Source organism: Macrotis lagotis, chromosome X (genome assembly GCF_037893015.1).
Source record: "Macrotis lagotis isolate mMagLag1 chromosome X, bilby.v1.9.chrom.fasta, whole genome shotgun sequence".
Taxonomy (NCBI): Eukaryota; Metazoa; Chordata; class Mammalia; order Peramelemorphia; family Peramelidae; genus Macrotis; species Macrotis lagotis.
This window is the reverse complement of record NC_133666.1, coordinates 507985010-508011341: the sequence shown is the minus strand read 5'-3', so window position 1 is coordinate 508011341 and position 26332 is coordinate 507985010. Positions and strand designations below refer to the sequence as shown.

General features: G+C 34.3%; 1 pseudogene; it reads left to right on the top strand.

Annotated features, from left to right (window-relative positions):
- The first annotated feature begins 4783 nt into the window (after positions 1 to 4783).
- On the top strand, positions 4784 to 5298 carry LOC141499317 (vesicle-associated membrane protein 4 pseudogene; annotated as a pseudogene).
- Positions 5299 to 26332: the final 21034 nt, after the last annotated feature.

The following is a 26332-nucleotide window of genomic DNA, read 5'->3' as shown; positions in this document are numbered from 1 at the left end:
TATTTGATGTAAAGCAATAGCTATTAAAGCAGGAACTGCTTCTATAATGTCTTTCAGTGATTATTTCCCTTCTCATCAAAAACATTCATTGCTGAAGAGTTTACCATCTGAAGACAATCCACTCCAGTTTTGGAGAATTATAATTATTGAGACATCTTCTCTTCTGTACAATTGAAATCTGCCTTTCTACAACTCCCACTCCATGATCCTAGCTTTGCTGAATGGTGTCAGGCAAAACAATTTTGGTCTGTCACATGATATTTCATCAAATATCTGAAGACAGCCATCATAGTCCTGTCTAACTATTCTGAAGGCTAAGTACCCCCATTTATTTCAAACAGTCCTCACTTGACTTTATTTCAAATCCTTTGAAAGCATTTTTCTGGATAAGCTTTATCCTCCTAAACTTTGATGTATAGAAATGAACATGTCATTCCTGATGCAGTTTGACCAGGTTACAATAATTTCTTTTGTTTTAGGAACTATATACTTCAATGAATGAAAACTTAGACGTTAAAAAAGGGATAAATGGTTTTGAAAATTCTATTTTTTTCACTTGTGGTACATTAGATGCCATCCTACCACAATTAAGTAAATACATATCCACATCTTGATGTTCTCCCCTTTATACAGTGTAGATAATTTTAAAGAATGCTTAATGTCTAAATCAAATGAGGATATTTTATTAAATTTTAAATACTTCAAGGGGAATAATTGGTACAGATATAAAAATTATTGATCTATATTTGGAATATTTCTTATGAAGATGTGTATATTTGAATTCTGCTAACAAAATTTTGAAAGACTATTTTACTATTACAAAATCAATATACATATTTATGATATGGAAAAATTTATAGGAATTTGTGGTTTTTTATAAGTATGTAATTGATAAGTAAACATGACTTTTTTTTAGGTTTTTTGTAAGCTAATGGGGTTAAGTGGCCTGCCCAAGGCCACACAGTTAGGTAATTACTAAGTGTCTGAGGCTGGGTCTGAATTCAGGTACTCCTGACTCCAGGGCCAGTGCTCTATCCACTCCACCACCTAGCTGCTCCCTAAACATGACTTTTTAAGAAAAGGAGCTACTAGAGAAATGTTTTTAGCTGAATCTAGGAATGTTAACCTTGAAAGGACAATCTGATAAGAAACAAGAAATTTAGATAGAAAGATAGAGAGATGATAGCTCAATAGACAGAGATAGATTAGATAGATAGATGGATAGTCTAATTAAAGTAAAAGTATGATGACATGGTTTTCCTGCTCACCATGATTTCATGTCGGTCACAAGAAAAACTTTGTCCTTTTTAGTGAACTTGAAAGTCTCCATGTATTAGTGGTTTTATTTCTACATTTTCTACAATATTTTGAGAGAAACAAAGAATTCCAGAATTGCAAGGGACTTCAGTGGAAATCTAGTTTATATATTCTGATTCATTTCTGAATAAGGAATCTACACTAAACACTATGAAGTGTTTATCTAGCATTTTTTGAAGACATAAAATGAGAGGAAATCTGCATTACCAAGAAAACTCCCCTTTTACACAATTGTTAGAAAATCCATTTACCAATTCTAAACTTGTTCCCATTCCACTTTTTCCCTTGGTCTTCTAGTTTTTGCCTCTGGGAACAAATAGAACATGTCTGGTCCTTCTTTAACATAACAACCATTCAAAGAATTGAAGACAGTCATCATATACCACCATCTCTATACCTATTTTCTACAGTTATTTCTTCTCCAGACTAAACATGACCAGACTATTCAACTAGTTCACACAGGCACTTGAGATCCTTCACCATTTCTGAATTTCTACAATGTATACTCTCCAGTTTATTGATGTTATTTTTAAACTGGCACGGGATGCACTGTTTCAAATATAGTCTGACTAGGATAAGTTAGAAATGAAGTATTGCTATTTTATTTATTAAAACTTTGAATCTAAAAAAGTAAAGAAAAAAAACAAAAACAAAAAGAAAATCTAAGGATCTTTTAATGCATTGTAAAGTTCCCTGTGGGAAACAAGACCTGTATGCAAAAATAATAATAGGATACAAGGAATGAAAGTCTGAATAGGAGCTGCTGCATTACTGGCATTAACCACCCCCCAAGTTTCTTTTTGTTCTCTTGATATTAGTATGGATGTTAATAATGACTACAGAAGGTTTTATCTTAAAAGAAGTTTATCATGCTTTCAAGTCTCAAATTACTAGGAATAGCAACAAAATGCTTATAATATTTAAGCAACTCTAATTCTGTATTTCAGTGGAATCATGATCTAATAAATATTTGGAGAGTCTTTCCATCAGAATAGATCATAATCCACACATGACTTCTTATATAGCAATTCTTTTCCATTCCTCTCATAAACTGCATTGCAATGAAAACCTCCAAATATATATATTTTTTAGGTGTTTGCAAGGCAAATGGGGTTAAGTGGCTTGCCCAAGGCCACACAGCTAGGTAATTATTAATTGTCTGAGACCAGATTTGAACCCAGGTACTCCTGACTCCAAGGCTGATGTTTTATCCACTACGCCATCTAGCCGCCCCCCTCCAAATATTTTTAACTTGTCAATATTAATGTTTCATTTGACTGTAAATTTTTCTCCCTTTGTAAATATATAATTGGCTCATCTTCTTTTCTGATCACATATTTTCTGTGATATAATATTTTTCTTGAGTAGAAGTAATTATTTTAAATATATTTTAACCTCCTTAAGCCCAGTATACCTTGTTCCATTATCCTTTCGGTCACTGATATTTTTCATTCTTTAGATATTGTTGTTCTATGGTTATCAGCCATGATTACATTGGATTAACATAGGTTCTCTTTAAGCATTCATGGAGAGATGTTAGCAATCTCTAGATGTCCACCAATGGAAGTGCCCCAGGTATTTGAAGACTATGAGTTGACCTTAATACATACACATCAGGGCTCCTGTTAAAACTGAGGAAATAATCTTTTGTGGTTAACTTGATAAATGGGGATCATGTGCAAAGGAGTTGTGTTTCATACTAAAGCTAGTTATTTCTCCATTTTAATTCAAGTACTATACATATTCCGAGATTTAAGTCATGTATGCAGGGTTGAGAATGGAATGACTTTTGGTCTAGAGATAATTATACAGTTTTCTCCAATGTCCTTGTAAGACAAAAACCCAGGGAAAGATGTATTAGGAAAACAGGGAAGGTAATATATGTGAAGCAGGGTGTGGGACACAGAGGATCTGTTAGAGAAGGAAACTGTATGTTGCCAACCTGGAACCATCATTCCTGCTTCTCAAGTCAGGGGGAAAAAAGATTGTAAAAACTCTCAAAGACTTAGTAATATTGTCATAGTAAGTCAGGGTGGGAAACCTTTTTTCTGCCAAGGACCATTTGGATATTTATAGCATCATTTGTGAACTATATTTGGTCAAAGATTTAATTAATTCACTCCTAAAATGTTATAGGAGTTATTGCATTTCAAGTCCTCCCTGTTGTTGCCTTGGCAATGCCAAACCAATATGGCCACAGGCCAGAGGTTCTCCATCTCTGTATTTTATAAACCTCGAAGTTTAAGAGTTCAATATTGCACTGTTTCCAAGAGAAATTAGAAAATTGAATTTGGAGACAAGTTATCATAGAGGGGGTTGTTAATACAGAAACAGGGTAATTTATAGGGAAGAATTAAAAATGATGAAGACCAAACCAATTGACCATTTCAGTATTTGTGGGACTAACAGTAACTACTAAAGTTTATAATCTTGTAAATTTTCTCCTTTGTTTATTTTAGTACAATCTAAGAAGCAAAACTCTTAGAAATCCCAAAAGAAGAATTGTATTTCTGTTTCAGACACAGCCATAAGAAATAAAAGAAAGCTTGTTTCTTTCCTCACTAGCCAAATAAATCTGAAAGCAGAAGGGGGAATTGTATGATATTGTTAAGGAGTGTCAAAAGGCTGGATCTTCAGAAACTTGTATATGGAGAAAAGGTATAGCAAATGCCACAACGTTGCTTAAAATAATAAACAAACAAACAAACAAACAAATAAATAAACAAATAAATAATAATAATAATAATATAACATAATATATATACATATATTTATATATACTCACACAAGTCTACCCAATGGCATTTTTGTTTACATCAGTGTTATCTATCGCATCCAAAATCCCCATTGTAAATATCTATGGCATTTTAGCTGCCAGCATTTTTGAGTAGTTCAATGAATCTCTGCTTTTAAGCTGTACTTCTATCAGTCTAAAATTATATGGAAATGTATCTAATGATCTTCAATATCATATTCAGTACTGAATTCTAGAGAATAGTTGAAAGCCATGTGTAATATCTTCCTCTCCTTGGAAAGTAAGTTAGAAAATTCCTTATGTGACCTTTGAATGCAGTCCTTTGTCATAATCAATGCTAATGCATGATGCAAAAATATGGTGTAATGATGTTATGGGTCCATTCTCTCTTATTCCCAATTCCACTGATAAATCAGGTTCCCAAAGAAGGACTTCTGATTTATCTCTATTCAAAATTCTAGTGCTATTCCAAGGGAGTATAGTTTCTTCTAATGCTATCAATTTGAGTATATATATATTCCAGTATATTCCCTTCAATATCAGTTGGCCTATTCCAACTAAAATCTCCTCAATATGATTGATACCCGGGTTCCCCCGGGCGGGCGGCCGAGGCACCGAGCGGTTGACGCCCCCCTTCCCCTCCTCCCCTTCCTCCCCTCCCCTCCCCTCCCCCCAGCCAGCTCAGCCCGGCCTGGCCCGGCCAGGCCCGGCTCCGAGGGGCGCCCCGGAGCCTCCGGAGGACGCCAGGTGGTATATATCTACCTCTTAAAGTTGGGAAAAGAAAAACAACTTTTTGAGTAATAAAAATGCCGCCTAAATTCAAGCGCCATCTAAATGATGATGATGTCACTGATTCTGTGAAAAGTGAAAGGAGAAATCTTTTGGAGGAAGATTCAGATGAAGAAGAGGATTTTTTCCTAAGGGGACCATCTGGACCAAAATTTGGACCCCGGAATGACAAAATTAGACATGTACAGAATCAGGTGGATGAAGTAATTGATGTCATGAAAGAGAATATTACAAAAGTGATTGAAAGAAGAGAGAGACTGGATGAGCTACAAGACAAATCAGAAAGCTTATCAGATAACGCAACAGCTTTTAGCAACAGATCGAAACGGCTTCGAAGACAAATGTGGTGGCGTGGATGCAAAATGAAGGCCATCATGGCTCTGGTTGCTGTTATCCTTTTGCTGGTGATTATCATTCTATCGGACTTGATTCTGTGACCAGAGAGCTCTAATAAAACATTTCTGGGACAATTTCAAAAAAAGAAGATTGCTGCATAATTTAAAGATAAATGTGCATGACTTTGAAAAATGTTTTTTTCTCAAGAAGAGGTAAATGTGCTGTTCAAATTGGAGCATTGACAAATTGCCGATTAGCATCCTCTCCTTTACCAAAATATGCTGTCATTAATTTATTTTTAAAAGAAACATCTACTTTGCATTGTTATAGAAGTCTAATTTGAAACTAGATACTTGCCAATACATTATTTGTATATAGAGTTAAATGTTGATGATGATATTTATAATTTAACATAACTTCCTACTGTAAATTAGAGAGGGAGGGATTTATTGCATCAAGTTCAGGGATAGGATGGGAGGTAAGAGATGAAACATTGTGTAAAAAGGATTGGTAACCATTCAATTAATGATCACAAAGTGTATAATTTTTTCTCATGTAAAAAAATTAGATTTTGGAAATGGTTTCCATTATTTATGGCGAAACTAATGTTTTCAATACTGCTACTTTCAACTGTGACTAAAGACATTCCAGGAAACCTATTTTGCTTGTTAAAAAAATATGATTGACACCAGTTTATATTATCTTGACATTATTCAGAAGAAATTTACAGCAGGTAACTTATACTAAGAGATATTTACTCATAAGATACAATAAAATAATAGATCCCAAAAGAAATGCTCTTTTAAATCCCTCACACTAGAATACATTTTCTTCAACACTTCAGTTTTAAGGCAAAATGGGCTCATACTGAAAGTGCCTGTCACTAAATATTTTCCCCATTAAGTTCACTTTTGGATGTGCCATAGATACCTTATGAGTGGATTATCTTATTTCTTGCAGGATATAATGACTGTGCTTTGGACTTGATTACATATCATCATAGATTTCCTGAAGCCAATTCACTAAAGCTCCAGAATTGTTAGCAAGCAAGCGGATCTCTGCTATCAAAGTACAATGTCCCCTTGGGCAAGAAGTCCTCCAAACCTCATTAAATTGAGGCTTCTTGTGGAGATCTTGCTTAGCTCAAGTTAAAATTTTAATTAATTGAAAAGAGAGTTCTTCTCCTATGTTTTTAGAAGCCATATACCTCTTTTATGCAGTTAATTCTTATTCTATTTTCCATTTGCTAGTGTGGTCCAAGTTACTGAATTCCCACTTTAAAAGCTACTTCAATAGACACTTACACTTCCCAGGCACATGGAAGAATTTTATGTAGAGGATGAAAAATAGATGCTACTCCATCTCTACTAGTGATTACACAAGAGGAAATAGTTGTACAGAGGGTTACAGCTGAAGCATAAGATAGAGCCCCATGATAGAATTAAATGGGTGAAAGGAGATCATCTCTTTCCAGGATTGTCCATGAGAGACTGAGATGCTTCAGTACAATCTTGCTTGAAGGATGTGGGGAAGGAAAAGCTGTCAGTTAACTATCATCACATCAAGTAAGCCCATCACAGAAATGTCAACCTATCAAGAATGAATAAAGAGAAAATTGCTTCATTTATTTGGTAGCCAACCTAGCAAATGAGCATTGAAAATAATGAGGTATTTATAATAATGAGGCAAAAGCAGACCGTGTCAAAAATGGGCTAACCTATCTCAGACTGTGCTCTAAATTTATCTTTTTCCCCTTTACACTACTTCCTTCATGGTCTACTCTTCACTTAGGAATTCATTCACATATATATATTGTTGCTCAGATTTACTTGTGCTTGCTCTGACAACCTAATTGTTACAACCATCATTTTGCTTTCCATAGATCCCACACATATTTCCCCAGACAAACTCCCATTCTTTTAGTCTACTAACCCAAACTCATATATTATCATTCTGAACAAGACACACTCATTTTCATCCACAATCCTCAACATGATGAGTATTTTCTCATCTTGTCATAAATTACTGAAGCTTCCTCTCTGAAATCTCAACTTCATTTGTGTATTTACTGAATCATCTGAAAATATTTGAACCTATGTCAAATAATATTCTACCATTAAAACCTTTTCTTTTGCCCTAAAACTTTAATCATTTTCCCCTTCTATTATTAAACTACCTTTTCTTTTTGTCCATCACTAAATAAGATTTTTTTTTAGGTTTTTGCAAGGCAATGAGGTTAAGTGGCTTGCCTCAAGGCCACATAGCTAGGTAATTATGAAGTGTCTGAGGTCAGATTTGAACTCAGGTACTCCTGACTCCAGGGCCAATGCTGTATCCACTGTGCAACCTAGCTGCCACTAAATAAGATTTCAATGAAAAATTAAAAGAAACACACTATCATACCTATAAATAAAGTTACAAAGTACAAAAAAATCAGAGGTAGATATACTATATATAAGTATCAATTTTTTTACTAGCCTGTTCTGATCATATGTGAGATATTTTGTTTAGATAATAGTTTTAGTGTTCAGATATATGAACCAAAGGCAAAAGGTATAGCAAGAAGAATTTTGACACATTACAAGAACAAAAATTCCTAATAATGTTGTTCAATTGTTTCATTTGCAAAGATAATGGAATGTTTTCTATTTTCTTCTCTAGCTTATTTTAATTTTGTTTTTTGCAAGACAATGGGTCACACAGCTAGTTAATTATTGTGTCTGAGGCTGAATTCAAATTCAGTTCCTCTTGACTTAAAGGTTCAGCGATCTATACACTGTGCCACCTAGTTTCCCCCTTTATATCATTTTAAAAATTATTTTTATTTATTTATTTTTCATTCATATGTATATATATATATATATATATATATATATATATATATATATGTTTTTTTTAACTTTTAAAATTTCCTTTCACCCTCCCTTCTCACCCCTTTCCTTCAGTGGTGAATGGTCAGGTTGGCATTATACATACATATTTTTGATAAACAAGTTTTCAGATTAGTCATATTTGGTATGAGTAATTAGGATTAAAGGAAAGAGATGCAAAAGAGATACTTTTTTATAAAGTGTTCATCAGATTCTGAAGGGTTGTTTTCTTTTGTTTTGTTTTTCTTTCTCTGGATTGGGATAACATTGTCCACAGCCAGTATAAATCAGTTGTCCTAGCTCTCTGAACTGCTGAGAGGAGCTACTTCCATCAGGGTTGACTATCTCACAATGTTGTTGTTAATGTGTACATTGTTCTCTTGGTTCTGCTCCCTTCAACTCAGCATAAGATCCCATAAGTCATTCCATGCTTCTCTAGGGTTCGACCATTTATAGTTTCTTATAGAACAATAATATTCCAAAGTATTTATGTACCATAACTTGTTTAGCCATTCCACCAATTGATAGGTACCCTCCCAATCTCCAATTCTTTGCCACTTTAAAAAAGAACTGCTATTAATATTTTCTAACATGTCCTCCAGTTTATTTTTATTGATGAGGAACTGATGTAAAGATGGTTATGTCACTTGCCCCGGGATACACAATTAATAAATATCTTAGGCTGGATGTGAAATCAGTAAGCTGAGTTTTATCATTTCTGAGTCTAATATTCAATTCATTATGTCATCTAGTTGCCTATCCTAATGATTCAGGATGTCAAAAATAAAATGGGTTATCATGCTAAGAAGAAGATTAATTGTCATCTTTTAGGGATATGATAAAGGGAATTTTGGGAAGAGAAAGGGCATTGGAACTAGGTAACTTCTAAGGAACTTTATAACTGCGAACCCAACTTGGTATCAGTTTTGGCACTATAAAAAGTGCCAGGGAAATTTTATTATGTTTAGCTCCTCAACACTAGATTTTGTTGCTGTGGGTTTCTGAATGTTTGTCCTATATTCACCACTACTTTAAGTCATTTTCTCTTGGCTACTCCTAAGTCCATGACACTTACATGACATGACATCATAATAAATAACCAAAAAAATTACTTAGATTCAAGGTCAATAATAAAAATTAAATCTAACAGTAACTATTTTCACCATTCTTTCCCCAAAACTACCTACCTCTCAAGACTTCCTTACCTTCAAATACTAAAAGTGATTACCTCACTCTACATCTATTTCCTCTGTTTCTTTTACACATTAGGAGAGGGACATGGGCAGTTTCATTTATGTTCACTAGTTTATTATAAAGGTTCATCTTCTTGAACAGTTCTACTGGATTTCCTTCTGTTATCTCCACTCTGGGTTACTCAAAATGGCATTATAGGCTAGAGGTAGAAAAATGGTTATAAATTCATCACTCTGATAAATGTAAAAAATTTATTACTGGTAAAGCAAAACATGAATTATAGAGCATTATAGAAAATTTTATTGCCTTTGAAAGAACCAAGAATATTTCCTGCTATAATTTCTACTGGGTAGCTCTAGATTACAGTTAGCTCTCTTTCTCTTCTTTTTTTTCCTAACTCAGGAGCTTTGCTTTTCTGTCTCACATCTCTTTTTCCTGTGAGATTTCCATTTGGTACCCAAATCATGTATACCTAAAATATGTCAATCCAACCATAATTTGTGCTAGGTCAATGTTTTCACTCCTGAGGCCATATACAGGCTCCACACACTCCTGGGGTGATATAGTTTCCAGATGAAGCATGGAGTTCATGCCTCCCAGATATATCCTCCTTCCATCAATCTCTTTCTAGACCTCTTATTAATTTCTCACCACTTACAACCAAGGATGGAATAAAAAGATTAAATAATTGTATAGTAGTAAATATTGAGACAGATACAGCAAGATGTACTTCAAACCAAGTCAGCCTTGAAGATCCATGAAAATATGATATTCTTTTTCTTAATACATATTTTAATGGAACTAATGGGAAGATGAGATTCAAAAACAAAACATGTTTAAGCTACATTTAGCTTAACATAAAAAAGATCATATATAAAAAAAATCTCTATACAGGATGATAGTAAGTTGACAGAAATCAATGGGCAGCTAATAAGAAGCATTTGCAATTAAACCTATCTCACACACCTACTAGGTATATTACTATGGGAATGTCACTTCACTTCTATCTGCCTCAGTTTCATCTTTTCTAAAATAATTAAATTGAAATGAATAATGTCTTTGAGCTCCAAAATCTATGAATCAGCTCCAGAATCTTTTAAAATGTTGCTTCCCAGATGCAACAAAAATACAATGTTTTTGTTGATTTTTTTAAACCATGTTGTACATAGTGACAGTGCTTCTCTGGTCAGGTCAACCATGAGTGGTCAAACAATGGGTCAGCATGCTCAGTCTATAAATAGGCCTCTTTCACAATCCTAATTTCTACATCTCATCCATCTCATCCCCTATTCTGGTTATTTCTTGCCCCATCTCTCTTACCTGTAATGAAGCATTTTAGATCAAGAAAGGCCAGTTTTGTAGCAAGACTTCCTTTTAGCTTGGCTTCTAGTCTGCACAGGCACATAATTAGCACAATGAAGAATACACCTATGAGAAGCAGACAGCTTGAACAACAAGGTCAATACATTTTTAAGACATTCATACCTAGAAAAAAAATGTTGATACCTGAGATATAGTACATGTGGTAACTAAGCAGTGGGGGTAGAGTAGAGACTCAAAATAGAAATACAAAAGAGATATGTGGAGGACTTCTTACCAATACTGACTAGTTGTACTAGACAATTTTACTTGGGCAGAATAAATTAGAATGTGCACATAAGAAGTAATTCATTAATCTGCATCTATTTGGTCAATTTTATTAATAATTTAAATTATTTTCCTTTCAATACATTCCATTCAACATAAAAGAAAAAGCTACTTGTTCCTCTTTCATGTTCTGAGAACATTCACTCATTATTTTTAACCTTTATGAGTGGAGATCTTACATAGACCTTTGAGGTGTGTCTACATTCTAAAATCAAATCTGACATGTATCATCACATGGGCCACTCATATATATATGAATTCCATTTAGATCACCTATAAGGACCTACCCTACAAATGCTTTTATCAAAATAATAAGGAAAAAATGCATAACAGGCTAATATTAATGCATCTGGCAGGCACATCCTTAGTTCATGATCCTTCCAGTTTCCTGTAAACCTCCCTCCATTTTTAGCTCTTTCCACCAAAGTGACAGACAGGATAAGAAAAATCTAGAAATTTAGTTAGCTGTCATTTTCATCAAGAAGCCAGCACCTTGAGGGTGGCTAGGTGGCACAATGAATAGAGCACCAGCCCTGGAGTCAGGAGTACCTGAGTTCAAATGTGGCTTCAGACACTTAATAATTATCTAGCTGTGTGGCCTTGGGCAAGCCACTTAACCCTATTGCCTTGCAAAAACCTAAAACAAAAAAAAAACCAAACAAATAAAAAAGAAGCCAGCAGGCAAAAGTTTTCTTTCAGAAAGCATTGGGATTAAACAGTTTTGCAGTGATGCAATGTAGCATCATCTCAAAGTGATCTGGAGAAGGTCTCCTCTGAAAAAGAATGGGTTGAGCAAGAAGAATATCATTGTGCTGTTTACCTTTGTGGTTGTCATGGGTCAGTTCTCCTAATTTTGACTCTTCCTTTCTTGTTATCAGGTGCATGTACTTAATTGAATCTTTTCCATTCAAAACATACCTGAGAATTTTATCGCTATTCTATCAGAGTTAAGGGAAGGACAAGTAGAGGCAGAATAAACAGGATGCAATTTTTCCAATTTATCTTCCCACATTCAAACTTTTACTTCTTGCCTAATGTAATTAGTTTTCTCCAGGAGTTTACTGAGGAGCTTTGTGTGAGCAAAACACAACGTTTCATGAACTTTCTGAGGAAATTTGTCTCCACATGATTCATTAAATGAGATGCCACTGAATCTCTGTCATTTCCACACATGCAGAATCATCATAAGCTAGGTCATGACCTTGAAGAAAATATGACTGATATTCAACCTACAGGATGGTATGAACAAAATTGAAGTAACAAAATGAACTCAATCAGTCTTTTGGTTTCATTAAAATACTTTTTAAAAACAAACATTCATTTCAGTCTCATTCCCATTCAAAGCAGTATTTCATTGGGCTATGTCCAGATTATCTTCTGCCTTTAATGCATAGCCCCTTTCATTCTAATTCTGACTTGTTACAATGGCATGATGCTCACTGCTTAGGCGCTGTAACACCCTGGCAAAATATCATACCACACTAGAGGTAAGAAAATATGGGGAAATCAGTGAAGTATGCCTAGAGAAACTAAAGTTTGATATGAGTATTTAATGGTCAGGATCATAGAAATATAGTGAGAAGGGTGACTGAATTAACACCAGATATAAAGAATATAGTGATTAAAAGAGTAGGAGTGGAGAACATAGAACAAAGGATTATATAATTGGAAGGAAACTTGGAGATCATTCCTAGTCCAATTCCCTTGTTTTCTAGATAAGAAACATAAGACTCAAAGAATAACAGGAGCTTTTTTAAAGGTGATTTAGGCAGAAAGATGCAGAGCTGTAACTTCAAATATATTTCCTTTCTCTCTACTTCTAGGTCTCTTTCCACTAATTTTTTTCTTTTATCTTTTGGGGATGGTGAATGTAATGGGAAATAAGTGCCCATCATTAGGTGTAGCATAAGAAAAAAAATTGGAAAGGTAAACTAGAATCAAATTCTGTAAGGTCTTGCATTCCAGGCTGAAGAGTTTGACTTTTTCCATAGGCACATGTTCTTTTACAGCCAGAGGGAATTCTAGGGATTTTCCAAATCAGATTAATTCCTTTTCAATATAAAGAAGATATGTTTAATAGACAGCTTAACTGTCTTATTTAAGGTGACACATAGAGGACTACAAACTAACTCACAGGACCAAGCATTACCTCCACCAAACAGTATGTGATACTCTTTTGAACAAGGGAATGGCATGAACAAATTATGAGCATTAGGAAGAAGTAACATCAAGATAAATGAAATATTTGGGGACAATAGGAATCATAGCATCATAGATTTAGAGTTGGAAGAAACCTTTGAGGTCATCTAATCCAATTCCTTATTTTACAGAAAAAGTGAAGTCCAGGAGATTGAGTTAAGTTCATAGAATCATAGCTCATCTAATTGTCTTTTTATTTTACAATCATTTTACTTGCCTAAGGTCACATAGGTAGTAATTAGGAAAATTGGATTTCTATCCCAGATATTCTGATTTGTATCCTGTCCTTCTACTACACCTCTGCCCAAAATCTATCCTTGTCTCTTGACATCACATCACAAAGGAAGCTAGCTGTTCTGATTATATTCAAGGTCATAACACCATAGAGGTAAACAAATTCACAAATAATCAATCTCTGGACTACATTTTAGTTAATAGTTTCAATCACTTTACCCAATAGACCGCTTACCAAAGAAGTGAATAAGGAGGTAAATTGACTTATCTGAAATTTTCTTTTTCTGTTTTCCTTCTGATAAATGTACTAAATAATAATAAAGTGTCCAAAAAAGGAAAGGAGGAAGAGACAATGGAACTTCCTCACTGAATCCTCAACTACATAAGAATAGTCTGGATTTACTTGTCAGTACATGGAAAGGACTTGCAATGCACATTAAAAACATACATGTATAACTTGTAAAATATTTGGATGATATTTTGAAAACATGACTGAAAAATAAATATTTTGTACTTTACAACCCTAGCAACAAATATGAAGTGTTCAGTTATGGTGAGTGACCAGACTATAGCAAAAACACTAGGAGAAATGAGCTGGAGTTGTTTGATGCCCAACCAGTCCCTTGAGATGCATGTCTAAAGCTTCCAGCATCCCTCTTTTGTTTCTTTTCTCCTTGTCTAGCCCATCTTTCTTCATGTTGTCCCTGCTTTTTCATAGCTGTTGAAAAGATGGCAAAGCAATTTCAGCAGGGAATTTTATGCAGATGCAGTATTTATGATGGTAGTCTTGGGGAGAGTCTGTGATTAATGATCACATATAACCTAGCTCAATATAGAAGGAAAAAGTGGATTTCTTTATTGGCAGCAATATACTGCAAAGGGGAATATAAATTTGGGGGAATCTTTTAATCCTAGGATACAGACCAATGGGCCAACTGGGTATTGTTTATAACCTTTAAGATCAATGGTTTCTTAGGTCATGTCAAGCACAGCCTTATTTTGCCCTGACAGTGCAAGTCTCTTTGCTAAGATGTTAAAGAGAACTTTTTTTTTATCTCTTTCTGGTCTGAGATAAGATTTGTTTCCTATCCCAACTATTTTTAGATAGCCCTAATCACTATTGCGTTGTAGGGCCATTCCTCTCTACTGTTCCCCAGATCCTGGTTTCTTTGCTCTAAACACCAGCCTGGGACCCATAAGCCTATCAGAACAATTGCTTTACCAGCAGGTGAGCCAGTAGAAGAGAGGGTGATTATAGTGGGGTGTTGGGCAACATGGTTTTCCTTCTTCTATCTCTTTTCTCTCTGTGTTCTTTCTATTCTCTGCCTCTTCTCTCTCTCTCTCTCTCTCTCTCTCTCTCTTTTGGTTTCTGATTTTTTTGACTTTGTGTCTCTCTGTCTTTCTTTCTATATCTTTATTTCACTATCTCTCTCTGTCTCTGCTTTTGTCTGTCTTATTGTCTCTTTATTTCTCCATTCCTTGTTGCAGCCCCATACAAACATATTCAGCTTCACCTTTCACCTGAGAGTGAAAGGCTATAACATTACTTAGCTACTTCTATAGCATTATTTTGCCAATAGAAGAATATAAAATCCCTGGAAAATGGCAGAAGTGACTGACCTTTAGTCTAACTAGGGCAAAAGAGAGCAGTCCTCATTACTTTTTACTTCTCCTTTGTTTTCTTGTTTACATGCTCTTTCAGGTTTCCCCAAAAAGAATTCATGAATTATACAAAAAGAATTATGAATATATTAACAAAAATACATTAAGATCTTAGATTTAGAGATTGAAAGGACCTTAGGAGTCATTTGTGCCAAGTCCTTCATTTTATCCTTGAGGAAATTGAAGCCTAGTCAGGTGAAATGGCAACCTTAGGTGGTAAATGACAGAGCTGAAATTCAAACACAAGGCTTCCGAATTCAACTCAAAATTCGGGCATTAGCATTTTCTATCATAGTGTTGTTCTGTTACCTAAAGAGAAATAAATATTTAAATGAGTCTGTGTCGTCAAGATTATCTCTCCTGTGTCATCTTAGACTATGAGCTCACTTGTCAGGTGAATTTCAAGCTTGTGTAACAAAAATCATCCAATGGATTCCAAGCCTCTCTTAGTCTTATTGACACCGTGAAGGCTCTGACAGAAGAGAGATGGACCTGGGGCCCAAGATAAACTAAGAAACTCAGGAGACAGAGGTGATATGGGAGAACACCCCAGGTCTGGGGCACAGCCAGTGAAAAGTAAGAGACTTGTTTATGTTATGGTTTTGTCCAAACTTATGAGTTTGAGAAACCACCTATAGACTGAACTGAATTGTAGTAGAAGAGTCTGTAGCTACAACTCTAGAACTCTTGAAAAGGACAAGAAGATTTTCCCAAGTCTTGTCATTTTGCTAGTAGAAATTGTTTAAGGTATGTCTCTAGGGCAGAAATAAAATGAAAAACAACTGTCTTGAAAACTCTTTGATATACATCCAAATATAAAATGAAGAGTAACTGAAGCTTTTATAGACAAATAATTATATATATATATATACATGCACACAAGCATATTAAATAAATGCATATATAATCATTTTTTTATTGATGATTGTTGGCAGGCTGTTTTAAGATATCTGCCATTATGTTCAGTGAATCTTTTTCACTTAGTATTTCTTTGTGTTATACATTGAATACCTTTCTGCTCTTCTATGTTTTAAGGAATCCCTAGGTATGAACCATAATTTAAACCAAAAATAAATTTGTTCCCAAATCACTAGAGTTAGATTTCAACAAGGTAAAATGTATGGAAAAAGGGAATTTAATTCCTCCTAGTGGGAAGGAAGCCAGGATCCACTAGGACTGAATTTGGTCTGACTGCCTGGGTCAAGAGCAGAGGGGTTTCTGTCCCAAGAACAAGGAGTAGTTATTCTCCTCCAAACCAGTGAACCCAACGGTGCTTCTACAAGGATAAACTTGATTTAGTTAAGTTTTTGGTGGCACTCCAATCAGTTATGTGATGAGAATACAGCCTAATGAACACCAATTTAAAGGATATAATATGAACTGTAAGTGTGACAGGCAGAAATAGCAACTGAAGTCAACCAGGTTTTTGGACACCTTTGCAATCTTTTGCCACAAGATCCATAGAATGAAATTTATATGCTTTACATCATAGGAGAATCAACTACAAAAAGCAGTGTTTTGAATTTGATTAACTTTAGAGTGGAGGGGAAGGAAAATGTATGAGACAGTAAAACAAGCTACTTAGTATATTTTAAAATTTTATAATATTTGGCCTTTCACCTCCCAAAGACTCCATTTTTAAAAGGACTTCTGGGTCAGGCATCTTTTCCTTTCCCTCTTGACTGCACTTCTTTGGAATGAATTCTATTGTACCTCACAGGAACATCTTCAGGAAATTCATCTCATGAGATAGTATGAGATTTGGACTTCCATCTCATCTTTACTCTCAATATCCTCTGCTGTTCTGATTGGCTGGTTATAGCAGGAAACAAAGGGCTCTTTCCATAGTCTCTATTTATAGAGATATTTTAGAATATTCATTTCTCACCTGACTGTCCTTCTTTGGATGGCACTACACCATCTCCCTTTGAAGGGTCCCTTTTGTCCCATTCCATTCCCTTCATTTAGTTTCCTTTTTTAATATTGTCTTCTATTAGATTATAAGTTCTTTGAGGTTAGGGTTCATAATTATTTTTCATATTTCTTTTCTCAGGGCTTACCTTGGCACATAGTAGATATTTAATAAATGCTTAGTGACTGAATTATATGGCCTAACACTGTTTTTATTTGATTCAATAAAACAAATATTCATAAGTATCTAATAAATGTGTGGCAATGTGCTAGTTATTAGAAATAAGAAGGCTAAATAAAATTTATCTTTTTTAACATTTATGAAAATATAAATACATTTACATAATTATTTTTCCAACTATATGTATTGGTAGTTTTCAACAATCTTTTTTTGCAAGGTTTTGAGTTTTACATTTTTCTCCTTCCAATATTTTCTTCCCTCCCCCTCAGAAAGAAATCTTATATGAGCCATACATGTATAACCATGCTAAACATAGATCTATATTAATCATGTTGTGAAAGAAGAATCAAATCCAAATGGTGAAATTAAACATTAGAAAGAAAAAAGAAATAAATACATGACAACTTTTAAAAATTCAAGATAGTATGCTTTGGTCTACATTTAAACTGAACAGTTTCTTCTCTGGACATGGATGGTATTTTACATCATATTATATTGTTGAAATGCATGAGTTCATCATATTTGCTCATCACCCAATGTTGCTGTTAGTATAAATAATGTTCTTCTGGTTCTACTCACTTTACTCTGCATGAGTTCATGCAAGTCTTTCCAGGCTAGTCTGAAGTCCCATCCCTCATGGTTTCTTATAGAATGAGTATTCCATCACATTCATATATACCACAATTTATTCAGTCATTCCCCAATTGATGAATATCCCCTCAATTTATAGCTCTTTCCCACAACTAAAAGAGCTATTAGAAATATTTTTTGTAAGTGTGGAATTTTTATACTTTTTATGCACTCTTTGGGATACAGTCCTAGTGGTGGCATTGTTGGGTCAGTGGGTATTACCCTATGGGCATAATTCCAAATTGCTCTCCAGAAAGTTTGGATCAGTTCACAACTCCACCAACAAAGCATTAATGACCCATTTTTCCCACATCCTCTCCAACAGTGATCATTTTCCTACTTTATCATATTGGTAAATTTGATAGGTATGAGGTAGTACCTCTGAGTTGTTTCAATTTGCATTTCTCTATCAGTGACTTAGAGCATATTTTCATATGACTATAGATAGCATAAAGGCTTTACTTTTAAGGATATTATAATAGTATTGATTATTAGACAGGTAGTGAATACAAGTATGTAATATACCCAACTGAATGTGAGAAATTCAAAAGTGAATTTAAAACAAAAGTATTTTGAAAAATCAGAAAGGAGATTTATCTCTAGTTTAGGTTGAGGGAGATTATGAACTGAGTTTTTTTTTAACAAGTATAGAATTTCAACAAATAAAACTTGATAGGAGATGATATTGTGTAGTACAAAAATTTAAGCAGAGAGGAAAAAAAGGTACAACAAAATGAAGAGGTGGAAAAGAGAACAGTTTTATTAGAGGGGAGAGTATTTTTAAGTGATAGCATGAGATAAGATTAATACAGTAAGCTAGAATTAGATTATAGAAAAATTTGTAAGATGACCAGAGACACACACTTGGATGTTCTTCAGTGTGAATGATAACCTAAGAAATGGGAAACTAGAGATAAGAAGAGCAGTTAAGAGGCTTTTATTGTGAACCTAGTCAAAACTGAAGAGTTCCTGAAGTAGAATGACTGAATGAAGATGGATAAATGTAGGCAGATATGATAGGTTTTGAAGAGGAAGACATAACAGAATTCAACAATTGACTAGATGTGTGGGAGGGGAAAGAGGTTAAAGATAGCTATGAGAATTTTTTTTATTTTAGGGTCCTGAGAAAAGAGAAGTATCATTAATAAAGTGATATGTTTTAAGGTAAAGACTTTGGGTGAGGGTTAAAATAATGATATTAGTATTATGAATGTTGAATTGGAGACAATTCTGTATTACATCAAGGTAGTTGACAACCATCAGACAGTAGGAAATCTCATAGAAAATGGGACTATGGATAAAGATTTGGGAACCAACTGAATTGAGATTTTAAGTGAAGCTATGGGACATAAGATCACCAAGAATAATATAAAGACAGAAAAAAAGGTTCAATAATACAGTCCTGTTGCTCAGAATACTTTTTTTAAATTTTGTTTTTGATTCTCAGGGTCTATCTACAATGTCTAGAACATGGTACCCACTTAAAAACTCTTGATGGATTGTATTCTATTTGATGAGGGAAATAGGAGAGATCAAAATGTAGAAAGAAAACCACATCAAAAGAATTTAATGCAGAGGACAATCTAAATAAAGAATTTATTTAATATCAATAATATCAGACAGTATAGAGGCTAAATAGGAGAATGGCAAAAGCCATTTGCCCTTGATAATAAAATAATTAGTGACTAGGGGAAAATGTTTCATTAGAGGGAAAGATAAACCATAAGAGCAAAATGGACAAGATGAAAGACAAATAGAGATAACTAGTATAGGCTATGATTCCTAGGTTATTGTCAGATTAAAACCAAGAATTTGATAGGAAACAAAAGGATCAGAGGAAACTTACTTTAAGGAAGTTAGACGTGTTTATGTTCATAGAGTGAATGGAAACATAAGCAAGAAAGAGACCATGACAGAGAAAAAGAAGAGTGCGAGATAGAGACAGTGAGGAAAATGATGAAGAAAATTGTCTAGGGTTATACACAATTGAAGAGGTGGGTGCTAGGAAAGAAGATGAGTATCTGATATTCTAACTCAGAAGAAAAAAAGGAAAGGATGTGGGAATGAGGGCATAGAAAGGAAAATAGGATAGAAGAATCTATGTTGGACAGACTTAACTTTTTCAGTAAAGTAGGAAACAAAATCATACGCTTGAGTTTGAGAGGTAAAAACTATGCAATTGGAGACTTGAAAAGAGAACTGAAGGTTTGGAATACCCATGCACAATATGATAACATTAACAAGAATTGACACTGTAATCAGTACAGAGTTGATATTAAAATCATAAATCTGTAGTTAATACAACTATCACAAATACATGACTTCCTCCCAAGAATTTGATTGTTAGGATTCAGAATAAAAAAAAAGTGTGTAGCAACGATTACCAAGAGTTAAAGACTGAAACTTAAAGAATGGGGACCAGGAAAGTTAAATAGATGATGAATGTCTGTTCATGATAATGAATAATTGATATGATTAAACATTGAATTGAGATAGATTACAGAAAAAAACAGACCATGGGAGTGATGGGTTATGAAAAGAGGGACCGATTCAATAGCCAAAGATCTTATCATGAGAAAAATACAGATTTGGGATGTACAGAAGGAACAGAAATGTGTTGTCAGTATTCAGAATGTTATTCAGAACATCAGACACAGAAATAGAAGATAACTCATGCTGTAATTGAACACCTTAATTTTATAAGTGATTATATTGCCACACCTGGAGTACATCTTCCTGAGTTCAGATCTGTTCTCAGACACTTAATATTGTTACTATGGACAAATCAATTAAAGCTATTTTTCTTAGTTTTCTCATGAAATGAACTAGAGAAGGAGATGACAAACCACTCTTGTATCTTCCTCAAGAAACCTGAAATAGGGTCACAAAGAGGCAAACAGAATTGAAATGACTGAAAAATAAAAACAATCAGGAGCATAGAGTATCCATGGGGGGGGTGAGGAAACAATATTGAAAAATAATCTGGGAGTAGATTTTTGGACACCCTTTGATTACAGATTAAAGACTTTGAACTTAATGTAGTAACCTGTAAGGGAGCATTAAAAAATAACAGCAACAACATGAATGGGGCTGTGGTCTGATTGAAGATTAATTTGCCAATAGAGCCCAGTATAGAATGGAAGATTGAGAGATTAGAGGCAGGAAAACAAGTTATAAGTTACTGAAGTGGTTCAGGTTTGATAAATGAATTACTAATTATTTCTGAACTTCCTCTCCTCCTCTTCTTTTTGCATGGAATCTATTTCTTTTTTTTCTCTTCCTTCTCAATTTCTACTTGTTAACATTTTGCTCATTTTCCAAGGTTCATCTCAAATATAATCTATATATACTTTCTAGAGAATTTAAAGAGTCCTTAAAAGCACTTGAGTCTCATCCTTATATAAATCATTTGTTCTACATACAATGTACACAATAAATAAGTACCCAATCCTCAGTTCAGCACTTTGAGTAACTAGAACCTCACTATCTCTTAAGTAACACCTTTTATTGTTGGACATCTTTAATTGGCAGGAAGTTTTTATTTGTGACAAATTTAAATTTTCCTCCTTTTAACTTAAACCAATGAAGTAGTTATTGAGTACAGGATTAAACAAAAAAAAAATGACAAAATTTTTCTACCTTTTCTACGTGAAAACGTAGCCTACAAGATAGTTTTACTATCTTCAAGATACACTCCCAGTTTTTTTTAAATGTAATCTTTTGTATTACAGAATTGGGCTTATTAATATTCTACTTTCTGTTTTATGAACATGCTCCAGCTTACCAATATCTTTTATAAAATTTGATTTGTTGTTTTGTTGAATTGTTTCAATTATGTGCAAGTCTTCTTGACCCCATTTGGGTCTTCTTGGCAGAGATAATGGAATGGTTTGTCATTTCCCTCTTCCTTTAATTTTACATATGAGAAGCAAGCCAGATTGAATGACTTGCTTGGAGTCCCATAGTTAGAAGATGAGTTTCTTGACTCTAGATCTGGCAGTCTATTCCTTGTGTCTCCCAAAGCCTAATACTTTCAGAATTCGTTTATGTGCAACTGTATGTACACGGATAATGCTGTCTCTCCCCTCTTATAAATTCTCTGAAGACAGAAATTATTTTGCTTTTGCCCCATCATTTAGTCAGTATGTGGCACTTAGTCACTATTTTAAAATATTGATTTTAAAAAAAATTGTTAATTGACTGATTGATCTATCATGTGACAGGGCTGTGACCTTTAGCAAGCACAGTTCTCCAGGTAAAGCAGTAACATTACCTAATTTTAATGATCCAAGGTACATAAAAAGATATAATCACTATTTATATTTTTTTGAAGAATTTCAAATAATGGTGATATGTAGGTGAGGTAGAACTTGTTGGAAGAGAGCCTTGAAGCTGACATTTTGTTCTACTGGATCAAAAGTTTTCTTATAGTTAACAAACAGTAGTAGGATCTTACTTTCTCTATATCTTTTAACCATTTGTATAATGGTACATATGTGCTCTGCTATATAATATTGCTTTAAAAAAGTTTATCTGTTCTTTTTAAGTAGCTTTGTATTGGATGACCTCAATGCTTCTGTAGATTATTCTTACATAAATTTTAAGTATATGGGAATGATTTACATTTCTTGTTCACTCTATATGGTTTTGTATGTGTGTGTGTGTGTGATACAGAGACAGACACAGAGGGAAGGAGGGAGAGAGAGAGAGAGAGAGAGAGAGAGAGAGAGAGAGAGAGAGAGAGAGAGAGAGAGTTATAATCAGAGAGACACAAAATTATAAGGACAGAGAGAAAGAGGGTCAGTAAAAGGCAGAGGGAGACAGAGAGAGAGAGAGACAGAGAGAGTTGGCAGGGTAGAGGGTGCAGGTTCTGGATCTTCTCTCCTTTTTTTTCTTACAACTCTGCTACATTCACTTCAGGAATGTAAGGGGAATGTACAGATTTGACTGATGACTATCTGATACTTTTTCTTTGTATCATGGCTTGCAATGGGATTACCTCTTCAAAGGGCCATCTGACCAGCAATAACCTTCTAGCTTGTCTGGTCTAGCTTGTCCAATTCTTGGAAAGCCACCTCTATCCATCACCACTCTGTATTCTCTGCCCGATAAAACTTGCAAGAGCTTGCCTTTCAATATCATAATCTTTGAAAATTCTATGATATCTCTGTTCCAGGAAGACATCTGATTAGGACTTTAATGGAAGAACTTCTGGGCCAGTTGTGAATAAATGCTTTATGAACCTTCAAATACTATAGAAATATTATTTAATACTACCATAATAAGTGAGAACTAAAGTATTTTTCTTGAACTTGTGATTGTGATAATGCTTATAAAGTGTTATTAAATAAACTCTCTATTCCTACACAAGATTTAAGTCTGTATTAACTAAACAATAATAATGGGTGAAGTCAGTTGACAAAACTTTGACTTCTAAAAATCAGGTGCTTATTTGGTGAGTTGAGGTTAGCCTTATTATATTTTACAATAGTTGAATTAATTCTCAACCTTGGTCAACATAGACATACGTCATTTTTACGAGTTAAGAGTAAAACAAAAAAAAATTCCATTCTACAATTTGAACTTTACTTCCTTGTATACTGTTAGAAAGTTTATATACTTCTGTATTTTTAGTCCTCTTCCTACAACACCTATGTTTTGTGTTTCCAAGTTTTGACCAAATTCAGTTTAAGCCATAAATGGAAAGCCCTGGGGTCTCAGTGTGATTTCCATTAGAACCCCATTCATTTTTGTTCCCCTTGTTCAGCCATCTGGGTACTGCTGCCAGTCAATGAAAATCACTTGTGCTTTTTACAGCACAAATGGATGAAATTGTAAGCACCTAAATGGACCCTAATTTTTTCCACTTAGAAATCAAATACAATCCTGTTACTTTCTTTTACCCCCTTTGTTTGTGGCCACTCCATATGACTGTGCTAACAGGTCTCTCATTTGTGATCAAATAGAGCTTCTAGGACTTAGGCTATTATCCTGTAACCATAAGCAAATGGGAATTTTTTAAAGCACAGGTCACATTGGAACAGGTCAGGAGTCCACCTAGTAGCCTCAAATAGATGTTCCTCAATCCCCCAACTTAATTTTAAATGCATTTGCCATGGGATGATAATATATTCTTCTTTCCAATAAGAGGTGGTAAAGAGGGAATTTGTCAAAAAGCGTGATCAATTTATTTAGACTCAGAAGATCTGATTTCTGAATCTGCCTTTGCTATTTATTACTTGAGTCACTTAACATAATTCCTGTCCTTCCATTTCCCCATCTGTAGAATGAAAAGTTTGGACTAGGTGATCTTGACAGTCCCTTCTGCATCTATCTATTGCCTTAAATAGTTCTGTTACTAGTTTTCTATGTAACTTTATGAAATCTCTATATTTGCTTGGACCATTCAATCTTCTCCTCTATCTAACAAGATCATTTATCTTCTGGGGTTACTGTAAAAATGTATGTTATCTGATTTGCACAGAATTTGGGCAGTATAACAATAGAGGCATCATCATCATTATGACTGACCTCGTCTTCCTCATTATTATTATTTTAATCATAATTATGATTATTTTATCTCTATTCTATGAGATAAAATAAGGTGTCAGACAGATGTTTCATTGCACAAGGTATTGCCTTATACTATACTGCTTAAGGATTCAAGTTTACCTCCATTAAAGCATTCTAGCCAAGGACTCCGTTTGAAGGGGTTTGGTCCTACATAAGGCAGAGACCCAACAAACTCATTAGGTCCAAATGGGACTTGAAATCTCTTTGTCTAATGTTATAATATGCAATTAGGAGCATCTTCTCAGCATTCAAATAGGGTTATATTGAAGCCCTAGAGAGAAGTTTTATACTAGCAGAGTTCTGTTGATGGAATGTGCATATGTTCAATGGATCCCTAAGGTAGGATTGATTCCTGGATGCCAGAGCAGATTGCCCTAAGCATTCAGGGGAGACAACACTTTTGTTTCAAAGTCTGAACATTAAAAATAATATGCACATACATTCTGAAGATCTCATTGCTTTTACCAGATCTATGATCTATTTTTTATTTTCTTGGAAGCAATAAAGCTATCCTCAAAGCTGTACTTCTTTAATCCAGGGTTTTCATATTTTTCTCCTTCCATAATAAAAGTGAACTGCAGGCAACATATCATTAAATCATCTCCTATGAAGAAAAGAACTTCTATTGGTCTGAGAGCTCACTTGGACAGATAGTCAAACTTTCAAGAATTTGGTATTGTCAGATCATGAAGAAATTACTTCTAAACTTTTGAAAAGGGTCGGGGTTGTCATTTTCTATTGATTACTTAGCTGCAAATATATTCAGCAAAAAAGAATCTTCTACACTAGTATATTCATCTTTTAAATGAAATAATGAGATTAGATGATCTCCAAAATCCCTTAAAGCTCTTAAAGTCCCTTAAAGATTCTGCAGCTATGAAGGAGTACCCAAATGATACATTTCTTTTGCACAGTGTATTTTTCCTGAGGGACAGAAAAATACAGTACAGAGAGAAGTGAGGTATCCATTACTAGTTCATTCATTCAGTGAATATTTAAAAAGCACCTTCTATGGACAAAGTGCTATGCTAATTGAAAATGAGATGGCTGAACCAATTAGGATGTAACTTCTGTTCTCATGGAGTTTATAGTGAGGGGGGCCTATAAATAGATAAATATGCAACATAAAATAATGAGAGCATAAGAGAATTACAAAGTTTTCCTTAAGATTAGAAAAAAATCATCTTAGACTAAGGAATCAGTGATGACTTAATGGAAGAATTCAACTGTAGACTCAGATAAAATATCTAGAAATGTATAGAAGTGTGAGGCAAGGACATTGAGTTTTGGATTAAGGAGTTTTGAGTCAGAAAGAACCTCCAGAGACCATCTAATTAATCCATATCTAACTATATTATCCTCTCTTCATGAAAACTTTCAAGGAAGAGGAAGTCACTATGGAATCCATGGTAATCTATTTCATTTTTAGAAAATTCTGAATGTTACTTATATATGATGCTGAAATTATTTGTAAATTTGGTTAGAAATTCCCATTACTTGAAAGATCTGAGTATACATTTGGGTAGAGGTGTCAAACACTTGATCAACCTTAACCTGTAACTAACTCTCCTGAGTTGAAGTCATAACAGATTAAAATGTAATTGGGAAATGTTTATTAAAAAATACAACAGAAAGTAGAGAATGTTAATATATGGTTTTTAAAGTCAACATGTGACCTAGAGTGATACTTATGTACCCTTTAGTGAACTCATTTCTATTTAAGTTTGATACTTCAGTTTTAGGGCATTTTCTTGGTTTCTTGGTGAATAGTTCCACCTAGGAAACTTGACTATTTGAATAGCATTGAAATACTGATGTCATCACATCTGATGATGATGATGATAATGATGATGTTTATTCTTTGTTCTCAAAGAAGACCATGATATCAGGGAGGTGATGCCAAGAAAAGTACATGAATTGAATTTGAGTGATGGGGTGTTGTGCTAAATAACTAGTCTCACATTCTCCTCCAAGACCATCTGGGTTCAATGGCCAGATGCGTCATCTCTACCATTAGTTAGACATTACCCAGGA